Source organism: Mytilus edulis, chromosome 3, assembly GCF_963676685.1.
Source record: "Mytilus edulis chromosome 3, xbMytEdul2.2, whole genome shotgun sequence".
Classification (NCBI taxonomy): Eukaryota; Metazoa; Mollusca; class Bivalvia; order Mytilida; family Mytilidae; genus Mytilus; species Mytilus edulis.
Window position 1 is genome coordinate 36212148 of NC_092346.1, and position 15198 is coordinate 36227345.

The window sequence follows — 15198 nt, forward strand, 5'->3', positions numbered from 1 at the left end:
ATTTTTATTAAGGGGCCAGCTGAAGGACGCCTCCGGGTGCGGGAGTTTCTCGCTACATTGAAAACTCATTGGTGGCCTTCGGCTGTTGTCTGCTCTATGGTCGGGTTGTTGTCGCTTTGACACATTCCCCATTTCCTTTCTCAATTTTATCACCTGTTTACATACATGTACCAATCGTGTGTTAAGTTTGCAAATATTTATGATTAAAAATGCCAAAAATCATGCTAATTGTATCTATAAAAAGAATTGTAAGATCCAAAGGGCCACAAATTGACCAGAGAAAAATTATTCAACAGGAAAACCAACGGTCTAATCTATATATAAAACGAGAAATGAGAAACACTAGTACTATTTACTGTCTAATGAACCACATTAACAAACTACACTTACTGATTTTAATAGGTGTTTAACACATCTTCAAACATAATGGTCCGAGACCACCATTGTCGTCCCTTGATTTTCGTTGTTCACAAATATAGTCCCTAGTGTTGACAGTGGGTTACTTGCCATTAATTTTTATACCCCTTCCAAATGTATTTCTCCATGTTTAAAGCCTCAAATTGCAAGTAGGGGGGGAGGGTGTGAAATTACACTGTAAAAAAATTTGGGTCCAGAATTTTAAAGGAAAGTAGTGATTTGGTCAGGCTGAAAACGGTTTAAAATTAGCACTTAGGAAGCTGTCAAAAGATTTCAAGACGCCCTAAACATAAAATTGTCCATATTTTGAGTTAGAAACGATGAAGTTTTCTATAATTTTGATATAATTTGTCTCAAAAGTAGAACAACACACTGTAAAAATTTCTTTGAGAAAGCGCACGTGGGATTTTTTTTTTCATTTATGTTCTAAAAGAAATGCACTACGACATAATTGTGGTCTCGGACCTATTGAACGCATGGTTTCAAACACATGGTAAACATATGGCGTAACGCATGTTTACCATACGTTTTCATAATTATGTGGTAAACATGCGTTGCATTTTTTGCTGTTAGGGATATAGTTCTACACTTATATATAGAGCTCTTGGATGGCCTAAGATTGCAACATCATCTTTATTTTTTTTTAGATTGCATACAGCATGTCCTTTACAAAATAATCTTTTTACAGCTGTTTATCTTTCAGGTTTTTTTGTGCAACTGTAGGAGATCTCCTGTAAAAGTTTTACGGAAATGGTTTCTGGTCTCTGCGTTTAATGACAGAATGGTCAACTTCTTAGCACAGCCTTTCCATTGTAGTGTTGTTGTCCATAGTCAAATATTTGACATGTATCCCATTTCCTCTATGTCCGTAACCTGTATATGAGAGTGTTGAATTATAAAAATACCAAAAAATCAGAAAATCAGTTCCTAAGAATACCTGAAATTTTTGAAATTTTTCATGACCAAACAAAATATTCTAGACGTATACGTTAGGTATATAGAATGTGTTTCTATCGTATTTTTTTTCACCTTGACCATATGAGGACAACAGATAAAATTGAGAATGGAAATGGGGAATGTGCCAAAGAGACAACAACCCGACCATAGAAAAAAACAACAGCAGAAGGTCAACAACAGGTCTTCAATGTAGCGAGAAATTCCCGCACCCGGAGGCGTCCTTCAACTGGCCCCTAAACAAATATATACTAGTTCAGTGGTAATGAACGCCATACTAATTTCCAAATTGTACACAAGAAACTAAAATTAAAATAATACAAGACTAACAAAGGCCAGAGGCTCCTGACTTGGGACAGGCGCAAAAATGCGGCGGGGTTAAACATGTTTGTGAGATCTCAACCCTCCCCCTATACCTCTAGCCAATGTAGAGAAGTAAACGTATAACAATACATACTTTTTTCACGATTAACTCCAAAAAAGTACCTAGTAAACAAACGTGTGTGTGGTTTTTCTGTTGTTGTATTTTTTTTTTAATTCGGCTGGAATGATAATCACTCGAAGAAATAAGATCATACATCCAACCGGACAGAGACACTTTGATCCCTACTTTTCCCTGCGACTACGATATCGATATCGAAGATACAGACGTTACGCACGATATTGCGTCCCAATTGGTAACGTCAAAATTTGACGTTTTACGTCGGTAATCGAGTATACTTTGTTTGTTTTGTTTGTTATCATTTTTTATCGATATGGATACTTCAAAGTCTTGAATATGTATTAAATATTTTCTACTGTAGTCCGGCGGCTACAAGCATATTTCAGAAGAATTGTGCACTTCCTGTTACAAGCATGAAATTTGGCATAAACCTTCCTCAACTATTACTCTTTTAATTCAGATAGGGAGGCATTTAAAAAAAAATATCTCACTTCCGGTAAAATCCAAAATGGCGGACATCATCTCCTACTCAAGTTAATTTCGACTTAAAGCATGTTTATAGGCGTATTACTAAACATAACTGCATCAAATTTGGCACAAACCTTTCTTTTGTGTGTGTTTTTGATATCATATTAAGCACACCTTTATAAAAATTCCATACTTCCGGTTAAGTAAAAAATGGCAGACAAAAAAAAAATTGGTAAATTTTGGAAATTTTTTGTATATTGTTTTGTAAAAAGATGTTGGTATTCGGATGCTTTTGCAGTAAGTATATGATAGTTCGTTTCATTCCCCGACATCAAATTCACCCGATTATTTATAGAACTGATTGATCAGACAGACTATAAATATAAGTACTTAATTGTGTTGCTTGTTTATAAATCCTAGTTGTGAATGTGTTCATAGTTAAACTTTTATTATTATAATAAAATATTGTTTACACTAGAGATGTCCAACAAATCGTTTCAGCTCATTGATACATTTGATGAACAAGTACCAACATCTTCTAAAATAGGGGGACATGACCAAAATGTGGACTGGTTTAAATGCATATTTTGTCAAACTGATAGTCTCGACACACTCCAATGTCCTGCCTCCGCAAGGCAGAATGACACGAGTGCTGGATATAAAACATTATTCGAAAACCTTGAACAATTTAATGAGATTAACTCCTTACCTTCTTGGTTAGACTTAAATAAACTAAATGATGGGAGTGGTATTCAGAACACACTGATAAAGAGCAATGCTAAATGGCATAAAAAATGTCGTCTAAAATTCAATACTACGGAACTCAAAAGGGCTCAAAAGAGACAACATAGATACATATCTGATGATGGGCAAGCATCATTATTACAAGAGGCAAGAAAATCAACACGTCTGAGTTTACCCTGAAAATAGGTCTGAAAGATTATGTTTGTTTCTTTTGTGATTCTATTGAGGAAGATGAGATGTTACGTGAAGCAGCGACCTACGGCATTGACAATCGTGTTCGTGAATGTGCTCAAAAGCTACAAGACACTGACTTACTAGCATTAAGTTAAGTGCAGGAGACCTTGTAGCCCAAGAGGCAAAGTATCACGTAAAATGCTTAATATATCTTTATCGAAAAGCATCAAGAGTGGCTAATGACGACGAGTCTGAAGGAGGAACAGTCACGAATCAGCCACGGAATTGCATTAGCTGAATTAGTAAGCTTTATAGAAGAATCTAGAAGTGAAGATAATGTTGCACCAGTATTCAAGATGTCAGATCTTTCAAAAATGTATGGTAACAGATTGGAGAAAATGGGAGCTGAACAAGAAGGTAGAGTCCATAGTACGAGACTGAAGAATAGATTATTGACGTATGTACCTGATATTGAGGCCTATAAGCAAGGTCGAGAAAATTTATTAGCATTTAAAGATGACATTGGGCCAGCCTTACGAAGGGCATGTGAGGAAGATTTTGACTCAAATTATATGCAGATATATAAGGCTGTGAAGATTGTTAGAAGTGATATGATGGCAACATCTTCAGAATTCAATGGTACATTTGCTGCCGATTGTCAGGAAAAATCAGTACCACGATCTCTTTTAACGTTAGTGAATATGTTACTGTATGGACCAGACATAACAACTGATTCCTTTTCCCAAGAAACGTTATCCATTGCTCAAATGCTGATTTTCAATAGTCATAAAAGAATTCAAAAGTCGAACAGACATGCAAAATCAAGAGAAACACCTTCACAGATGTATTTGGGAATAGTGATTCATTGTCAAACAAGGAAGAGAGGGTTAATCGACAAACTGTATAAACTAGGATTGTCAGTCTCATATGATCGGATTTTATCAGTATCAGCATCTCTTACAAATACACTATGTAAGCAGTATCAAGAAGACGGATATGTTTGTCCTCCGTCGTTACGGTTAGGCCTTTTCACCACTGCCGCCGTAGATAATATTGATCATAACCCTAGCTCAACGACAGCAAAAGATTCATTTCATGGAACAGGAATTTCTCTCTTTCAACATGTTACAACTCAAATGAATGGACAACAGCGATTAGATTTCCAATTAACTAGCATCCAAGGCGGACGAGTGACTGAAAGTTTGCCTGATTCATATGCTGTTGTCAAACCAGCTGTTTTGAAGACAAATGTGCCTGTTATTCCGTTGACAGATAGTACATGTAAAGGATGTACTGGTGACTTACATGAAGCAGTCCAGAACGAATACAGGTGGCTTGAAACTGTTTCCAATTCAAAGGAATATGATATAGAGGAAAGAACATTGGTTTCTTTGGGAGCCTATCATGCAGAACATGAACCCATCAAGGATTTTGAACCCTGCGTATCAGCACTTCTACCACTCTTTGAAGAAGAGGCTAAATCTGTGGCAATGATAAAGCACTCATTTGATGTTATAAAGACTAGTGTCGAGGCATTAAATCCTGGTCAGAATCCAGTCATAGCGTTTGATCAACCTCTGTTTGCAGTTGCTAAGCAAATTCAATGGAATTGGCCAGAAATCTACGGTGAAAACAAGTTCATAGTAATGTTCGGTGGACTTCATATTGAAATGGCAACGTTTAAGACCATTGGAGATTGGTTGGAAGGATCTGGTTGGACATCTGTGCTGACACAAGCCAATGTTGCATCTTCTGGTAAAGCTGAGGCATTTTTAAATGCTAGTCACGTAACAAGGACCAGACGTGTTCATCAAATATCAGCATGTTGTTTGTACATATTGCTTAAGGCTGCTTACCAGGAATACAGTGATAGTGAGGAATTTGATCATAAACTGGACATGGAGGAGTGGTGCTTGCAAATGTCTACAGAAAGACCTCAGTTCCACTACTGGTTCCTTACTCTGAAACTTGAACTAGATGCGCTAATTTTCATAAGAGCCATAAGAGAAGGGCATTTTAAACTCTATATAGATGCACTTACTAGAATCATCCCTTGGTTCTTTGCACTAGATCATATCCACTACTCAAGATGGTTACCGGTTCATGTTCGTGATATGACCGCTCTTTCCTCTACCAATCCTGATGCTCATGTTGAGTTTTTGTCGGGGAAGTTTGTTGTGCACAAAACAAAAAAAAGGTTTTCTGCAATAGCAATAGACCATGCTCATGAGCAGAATAATGCAGTAATAAAGTCTGATGGTGGTGCAGTTGGATTAACTGAAAATCCTGTAGCTTTACGACGATGGATGATTGCAGGACCTGAAATGGCGAGGTTGACAAAAGAGTTTGAGAGCACTGTAAGTGATTTTGAGGTAGAAGACGAACATCACCACGAAAATAAGACTATTGTACAAAAGTCATTCTTGAAGGATATTTGGTCGATGGTAGAAGTAATGAATGAGTTAGGGAATCCGTTCATGGAAGATAGTCAAGATTTGCTTGTCCTTGATACAAAGGATATAGCACCGACATCTGTCGTTGATACTATCCGCAAAATAGAGAAGATCGGTAAAACACAGTATGAAAAATACATAGAAGACAGACTGATAAAAAGAACTGTTCCAATTTTTGAACCGATCAAAAAAAAATGCATTGGCATTATTTAGAACTCCACACGGGAAGACTGTTTCGGCAATGAAGGAAAAAATTAACATACTGAAAAGTGATGTGTCGTTATTTTCAAGACTCTATATATCTTGTCAGACAAGAGGTGGCGACTTGGAAGACTTCTTTGCCCATGAAAACAATATAAATCCGCCAGCATTGAGCCAGCATGGGAAAATGCGTCTTGGAACCAAATCAGATCTTCTCAGTAAGTGTTTGGAACCATTGACAACAACGACATGTGATGCTCCTGAGGTGGATGCTTTAGTTATTGACGGTGCCGCAATTGTGATTATGCTTAAACCATCAACATCTCGTACCTTTGACGATTATGCTGATTTGATATTCTGTCCTTATATTAGAAACTGTAGCAAGAGTGGATGTAGTCTGGGATGTGTACATCGACAATAGCTTGAAGGCTGCCACCAGAAGCAAACGAGGGAAGGGAATACGCAGACGAGTCCAGGGTCAAAATAAAATTCCTCAAAATTGGCAAAGTTTTTTGAGAGATGATGACAATAAAAAGGAACTTTTTAGTTTTCTTTCTCAGCATCTTGCTCAACAACATTTTGCAGAAAAGATAGTTGTAGCAACAAATGATCAGGATGTGTTATGTTATCCACCACGTGATGATGTTTTAAAAGCACCATGTTCACATGAAGAGGCTGACACTAGAATCATGGTGCATGTGTCGGATGCAGTGAACCATGGACTTAAACGAGTCATAATTCGAACAGTTGATACGGATGTTGCTGTCATTGCTGTGTCACTATTTCGTGAAATTGGGGCAGACGAACTATGGCTAGCGTTTGGGAGTGGAAAAAGCTTCAGATATATATCCATTCATGAACTTTCAAATGCACTAGGCATTGAGATATCATACACACTTCCTGTGTTTCATGCCTTTACCGGTTGTGATACCGTCTCATCGTTTGCTGGAAAAGGAAAAAAGACTGCGTGGGAGACATGGATGGCATTTGAAAATGTTACTTTAGCATTCCGAATAATGATTGATCAACCTACATCACCTGATATGGATCTAATAATGGCATTGATAGAACGATACGTGGTTTTAATGTACGGTCGAACGAACACATCAAATGGGGTTAATGAAGCAAGAAAACAACTGTTTGCGCAAAAGGGAAGACTAGTTAGGGCCCCGCCGACGGCGGGTCGCCCTATAGTGATCAGTCTGTCCGTCCGTCCGTCCGTCCGTCCGTAACACTTTCGTGTCCGCTCCATATCTAGAGAACCGTTATGATTTCATACTTAATACTTAACATGATTATTAACCAACACCAGAGGGTGTGTCATGTTGTATGTACAACTTCCTAGGTCAAAGGTCAAGGTCAAAAACTTTGGTTTCAGTTGACAACCCTGTGTCCTGTGGTGAAGATCGTGTCCGCTCCATATCTAGATAACCATTATGATTTCAAAGTTTATACTTGACATCCATTTTAACAACCACCAGAGGGTGTGTCATGATGTATGTACAACTTCCTAGGTCAAAGGTCAAGGTCAAAAACTTTGGTTTCGAGTTGACAATCCTGTGTCCTGTGGTGAAGATCGTGTCCGCTCCATATCTAGATAATCGTTATGATTTCAAAGTATATACTTGTCATACATTTTAACCACCACCAGAGGGTGTGTCATGATGTATGTACAACTTCCTAGGTCAAAGGTCAACGTCAAAAAAACTTTGGTTTCAGTTGACAACCCTGTGTCCTGTGGTGAAGATTGTGTCCGCTCTATATCTTGAAAACCGTTATGATTTCAAATATTATACTTGACATCTATTTTAACCAACACCAGAGGGTGTGTCATGATATATGTACCACTTCCTAGGTCAAAGGTCTGTCTGTCTGTTGGTCTGTCCATCGCTAACAAATTTGATCCACATTATATTTTGAGAGGACAGCTGTTATTATTTCATACTTTATACCTGACAAACATTTTCAACTTAACATATATATTAACCAACACAAGAGAATGTGTCATAATGTATGCATCCTAGGTCTAAGATCAGTCTGTCGGTCTGTCCATCTGTTCGTTGTTCTTAACAAATTGTGTCCGCTCTACCTCTCGAGAACCATTAATATTTCATACTTTATACTTGGTGGGTCATAATATATTGAAGGCATAATTCTAAAAATATGTGACAAATATCAATTGGGCAGCACCTTTAAACATATTGTTCAAACATCAATCCATATATCCAGAAGTCACCTTAGAGTAGTAAACAATGAGTTCACATCATGCAGTCATATCACTATTATACTATGAAAGTAAGATGAGAATATTTATCAGTTTTAACTTAAAATCTTAGATCAAAATCACACATGAGACTATGTAATAACTTCAAATAATGCTTCATATCAGATTATCCATACAACTTATTTACCCCACGTTATTGACAGCGGGGCCCACAGAGATGGCTCCCATCTCAATGATATCTAGTTGAGGCTATTCCACCGACTCGGTCTAGTCTTTTCCAACATGTTAAACGTGCAATATTCCAAGGCGGCTGTGTATGGGGATCGAGCTTGTAATTGGTTCCATTACTACCTAGTCCAGGCGCTTATGGATGGAAAAGGGACAAAGATAATCAATGGGAACCCTTTTGGACTGCACTTTCTGAGGCATCGTCATCTTGTCAGGAGCTTGTGCATTGCGGATGTAAAAAAGGCTGCGGTGGTCGTTGTAAATGTGGCAAATCAGGTCTCTCGTGCACTGCTTTGTGTGCTTGTGGTGGTGATTGTGAATAGAAATCAATGTGTTGCCGCCATATTATTGATAAATTTCGTCCCTCTTTTAGATATAGTGAATATTTGGGATTGAGGATAACTTAAAGTCAAAAATTGAATGACTAGCACAAAAAAATGTTTTAACATTTCAAAAAAAAAAAAAAAAAAAAAAAAAATCTATGTCCGCCATATTGGATTTCACCGGATGTTGTGATTTTATAGACATGTGGCCTATATATTGTATCCAAGAGAGGCACCAAAGAAAGGTTCCTGTACAATATGATGATAGTAGCAGTACATTCAAATACACTTCAATTATCCTCTCAAATAAATAGGCTTACATTATAACAATGTCCGCCATATTAATGTTTACCGGAAGTAGGGCTTCAAAAGACTTACAATCTCTAATTGTATCCAAAAAGTAGCACATAAGCATTGTTCGTGCCAAATATAATTATAGTAGCATGATTTTAACACCTTTTCACATACCCGCCTTCGATATTGGGCTGATTTAAGTATACTGTCCGCCATTTTGAATTCTACCGGAAGTGAGGCATTTAGTAACGCAAGCAAAAATAAACAATACAAAATAGGTATTTGGTTGAGAAAATAGTGCCTATAGTATATTATATAATGCATTGGTCACCCGTGAGAGGGAAGGGAGGAAGCAATTCATGTTGCTTAAATAACATAGTTTTTGTGTTTTGTGCTTTTATCTTTTTTAAATGTTGTTTTTTTTCAGTTTTGTTTGTTTTTTGGGGGGAGGGGTGTGATGATAAGTGAAAGGAATTTAATGAAAAAGACTTCTATTGTTTACAACGGAATAATTAAATCAAGAAAGAGAATGATTGCTTGAAAAAATAATTATATTCATCTGATATGTTTATAAGCTTTGTATGATATCGAGATGTAAATCCTCAGGTACAACAATTTTAATGTCTCCTTCAATTTCAGCACAAATGAACCGTATTGCAGATGAAAAGCAAATCGCAGTTCTACGTTTTACAAGTTTGAAAAAAAACGGTTGATCTTTTATCCTCTCGTAATATAGTCCTTTCACAACTTTCGAATCTTGGTTGAATGAACAACCCCAGTCATCTGAAACATTTTTTTTTATAATGTGTGGTATTTTTGACACTTTTAAGAAATAATACTCATAATCTACATTGTCGGCCAAAACCGCAATTATCATGTCCTTTTCAACAATGTCTTTAATTGTATTATCATTTGTATTGCATTGGACTTCATTTATTTCGGAATTGGAGTTATCATTTTGGATCATTTTCACTCCTTTCGAATCTCCTATAAATTGCGTTTTATCGCACTCGTTGATGGCTCCATTTAAACACTTTGCGTCCGGTGCAGTCTTATTGCACAAAGCATCAGCACATATGTCATTTAAATGTTCAAAAACTGGTAAATTCTCTTAGGTCAAGTTTATATTACTTGCATTCAAATTTTTCCGAAATTCCATACATTTCTTGAAAAGAATTTGTACCTCTATATGCTGCCGACAACAACATGTATTGCGATGTTTTTCTTTGACTGGCATCACGAAAAACGGCTTGTAACTTTCAAACAAACGTTGGGATATTTTTAAATCTGGGTATTTTGCTTTAAACTCTAAAAATACTTCAGTTTGGGTTTTTTCGAGCAGGTGAATTTGATGTGAAACATATTCACGTGGCCCTAGCCGTGAGCGTTTCACGTCTGTTTTGTTGGGACTAGTGCGCGAAACCATAGGAGATATCCAGAAATCATAAGCCTTTTTCTTTCTTATATCGGGAGTAATGTCAGATCTGGTTTTTCTCTTTGTGAATTCGTAACAAGATTTTTCTGATCTTAAAACAGAAGTGCGAATTCTTTTACCGCCAGAAAGTCGCCGCGGGTGCAATCCCAACTTACGCGCTGCTTTGCTTTTTTCTCCTTTTGAAATTTTTTCCCCGCTGACTGAAGCCGATATTACATGCATTGCATTACGTGCATCATAATTTCTTTTCTTTTTTGTTTCATGTATAAATACCTTCATGTTTTCTAAGACCTTTTCAGAGAGAGATGGACTCTGTAGCTTTAAAGATTGTTTTGCTGTTGGTGACACACACATATAGTGTTTAAGTATAGCCTGCTTTTTACTTGGAGATGCTGGTAGGGCGTCCTTCAGCCTTTTAAGTGCCCTGTATTTGGCCATCTTATTTTTAAATATTGCATTTGGAATATCGTCATTTTGATTATTTCGTTGTCTTACATTTTGTGTTTTGTCTCGTGACCGACGTTTGTATTGATTCTGTTTTTGTTCCTGTTCTTTCATTTTCTGTCTTTGATTTCTTTTAAAGCGCTTTTGGAAACCTCACTTTTCGGACTTCTGATTCGGCTGGTGTTGTATTTTTCTTTATGTTTATTGTAACTTTATTTTTCTGCTCTTTTCTTTTTAGTTTCTTCATCTCGTTACAATATTTAATTCTCTCTGTCTCGGACATGAAATTCTTCTGTTCTGCAATTAATATTTTACCTATTTATTGACAAATTACCATATGTTTTTTTTTTCATTTTAGATAATTATTCATTTTCTATTTGATTTTAAGTACTATTATATATTGCAATTATTATCGTGGTTTCTATGATTCTATCTATTTTCGAAATTTGTGATTTGGTTATTTTGTTTTGTCCTCTGATCTTAAAACATGAAATCAAACCGTACTTGTTATTTAAAAACAATGAAATATCATTCATATATCATATGATAATATGAACTGCTTTCGATTTCGATGGCCTAGGAGGGTGATTGGCCTAATGAGTTCATATAAAGTGATAAAAAGCCAGGCGATTTTAAGATGCGCTCGTGGCGAGATTTGTTCGACTCCGATCCTAATCGACAGTTATTGCAAATATTTTAACTTAAGGTCGCCTGATGTCCGGCTTCTCCTTCCTATGATGACAGGTCAATAAAATACAACAAATGTCGCTTATACATGTAGTATAGCATATTAATCTATTATAATAAAAATTCATAATATCTAATAAAATTTGTAGATTTAGCTAACAAGGCCCTTATATTTGGATAAGGTAACATTTGTTTATAGTGGAAAGTTGTTTTAACGTTAAATAAGCTACAATTACAAAATTGCTTGCTAGTCCCTCTCTGTGAACTGTGGTTTATTTCCCAATCAATCTATCATGAAGGGAAGATAAATAATGCAAATTATTGCATAGCAATATAATATTTCCAACAGAAAGTAACCAAACGTTAGCGTGCAATAAATTCCAATATTGCACTAGTGCAATAAATCTTCAAAATTCATGACGTCATCAACGACAACACCTCAGTTTAAACCAATTTTTACTTTCAAATATTATATTGCTATACAATAAAAGGGTTATTGCATGAATATTGGGGAATATTGTCCCTCGTAGAACATATATTGCACTCACAAGCTCGTGCAATATAAAATTCTACTCGGGACAATATTCCCCAATATTCATGCAATAACCCTATATTTCAATCATAGTCTTTTTTAAAAATGTTGAACGGTTCTTTATATTGGTATGTAATCATTTTAAACGTTTCAAATTTATGAAATTATATTCGTACATCAATGTTTTTGATACACCAATAACAAAAACTGAAATATATTGGATTGATACATTTTGTAACTATTCAAATTTATATCAGAAACCTAAACTTAATTATAAAATAATGAACTTGTTAAAGGGAGACAATACTCGCATAACTTTTTCGAATAGGCACTTAAGTCACTCTTGCATACAAATGGCACATCAATATAATTAATTAACTGTGCAATCGCGCTCCACCTTCAATGATGATTCTAAATTATAAATATAACCAAAAGTTGTTAATCTATAGATAGTAAAGACTAATGAAATCTAACCCACTGTTTGAATATTTCTTTGCATTTTTTTAAAACTTCCTCAGTAAAATGCTTGATCGAGCCACTTGACTTTCATAGCTCATAATTAACGTTTTTACACAATATTTAAATAAAGTAGCTAAATAAAGATTATTCGCTTCTCAAAGTGTAAGACGCAATAAAAATCGTATGCTTGCACCATCTTACCCAAAAACAGATTTAATTAAGTTCTGAACATTTCGACATTTCTTCGTTAAAACCGGTTTTAAACAAATCACAAGTACGTGTTAAGATCCGACTAAATACCCATATCCAGATATCGTCAGGTAAATTTGCTACATCATGTAGTGGTGTTTAAAACCAAAAAAAAAGAACAAACTTTTAGAAATAATTTGAAAACACATATAACGTTATGTCTATTAGCGTCCCGAATCAAAACGTTCAAAACGTAAGAAAATTGTTCAGTGGACAAACTTGCAAGACATTTGATTTGTTAAAAAACGAAGTCATTTCGACTTAACAGCTTATCAAAAAGTATGTTATCGTATTGAGGGGTGAATGCACAATTACGCAAAAGCACTATTTTGTATGCTACAAATTCAAAATTTAATATAATGACGTTGAAACTGACAGTGTTTTGGTAAAAAGCGGCGAATTTCGACATTGGACAATCTTGCAAGACATTTTCCCGAAGCCAATGCGTTTTTATTTGTGGTGCGAGTGCTGTAAAATTCCGGATTTGAAATGGTCTATCTAAACACATTTGTAGGAATAATTTATGAAAACAAAATTTTTTATTATCTGATATTTTAAAAAGCGATACCTTTTGATAACTTACCATTTTCCGAAACCTGACCATGGCGAGGAATATTCATTTTTGAAATCCGCTTTGACCGTTCCATCAACACAAAAAAACAGCAATGACGTCATAAATTATATATGACGTTTATCATTCATGCGAATTTTCGCAGATTTTAAACTCTTTCTTAGACCACAAAAATTCCCGCAAAAGTTAATTTGCGAATAATTTGTTACGTCTGACACGCATATTTTTGACGTTTTTGGCAATATTTGTATCATTATTTGAAACTATTATGAAAAGTTAAAGAATATTTTTTTTATGTTTTTGGAAACAGTAATACCTGCCTAACCTATGGATATGAATTTCACAAAGCTGAACTATTTAGATTTCATAGAAGAGCTTTTTATCAAATTGCTCTGTCGCATTTCACGGCATTGACGCAATAACGTGTTTAAGGGCATACGATACAATTTTCATCCTGTATTTACAAGTTGATGAAAATTTGCATATAGGCTATTTTAAACCTGATCAAATCAAATATGTAATAAAAAATATACCTTCATGTGCTACTTTTTGAGTAAATGGAGGTTCAAATTTCAGATATTTCCTCAAAATACGAATTTGTGGACTTATTTTTCCTTTCGATAGAAATACATAACTTTTTTGTTTTAAAAGATAAACACGATCTGTTTTTTGTTAAATTATTTGTAAATTATATGTTATATAAATTTGTACATTTTATTTTTACAAATAACTCGAATTTATCAAATGTTCATGAATGTAGAAAAAACGTAATTTTTTGCTGTATATTAATCAAATTAAAAAAAAAAATTGCACTATTTACGTTTTCATGAAAATTGGTATGCATAATCTTCTTAATTAATTAAGCCAAATGTCATTTTAAAAAAGAGGGGTCCATGAACTCGTTTTCAAGTTAAATCAGTTTGAATGATAAAAATCAGCCGAAAACTGCATCTTTTCCCGATAAGTCATCGTTTGACGTCGCGAAAATAACAATTTACGTTAGCAACGTCATTACCTCCCCTGTAACTGTATCGTATGTTCTTAACGTCATTACGACGTTAAGTAAAATGTCTAAACTATTTAAATAGTAACTTCCATTTCAACAGATAATGCTGGTTCCATTGCCTTCGAGCAACCCAAATAATTTCGTCGGCAGCCATTTTCTTTTTCACGGGCCTCAACCTTATCGTCAATATAAGTTCACTTTCGGCAATCTGTGGATTTTATTCAAAAGTGTAGACACTTTCCAGACACGTTACCTATGACTGTAGCCTGTCCTCGAATGAAATTATAGCTATGCAGTTTCATATTTAAAAAGATTTAAAGTCTATTCATAAGGATTGATTGTTGACACACTGTATGGAATGAATAATATTATTTTTGGTTCAGAAAAAATATGTCTAGGTTTAACTTAATACATTTCCAATCGCTTTTCTTACCTTCATAGATTCGGATTTCGGAAAGTAGGTGGTTTACAATCATATTTGTTTTACAAATGCAACTGCACGAACAAATAGTTTCAATAAATATATATGAATGTGATAGTTGTAGTGTTTTATTAAAAATAATAAACTTTTATCAGCACACTGATCATTACTTAAATGTGTGAGCCAGTTTGTGTTAGCATGGTTAGTGCTAAATCGTGCAAGACAGCGGTTAGAGAGAGAGACCATTTATGAGAAACACAACAGACAAGTGTTAGTGCTAAATCGTGCAAGATAGTGCATGGTTAGAGAGAGACCATTTATGAGAAACACAACAGACAAATTTCATCTTTTTAAAATACAGATTACCAGTTGTACTATTATAGCTTCTTCCACTGCCTCTCTTTTGCCAACCTCCACCAAAAGAAACATCCAGGGATTTGTTTAATGTGATATCTTCTTCATTAGTTTTGTC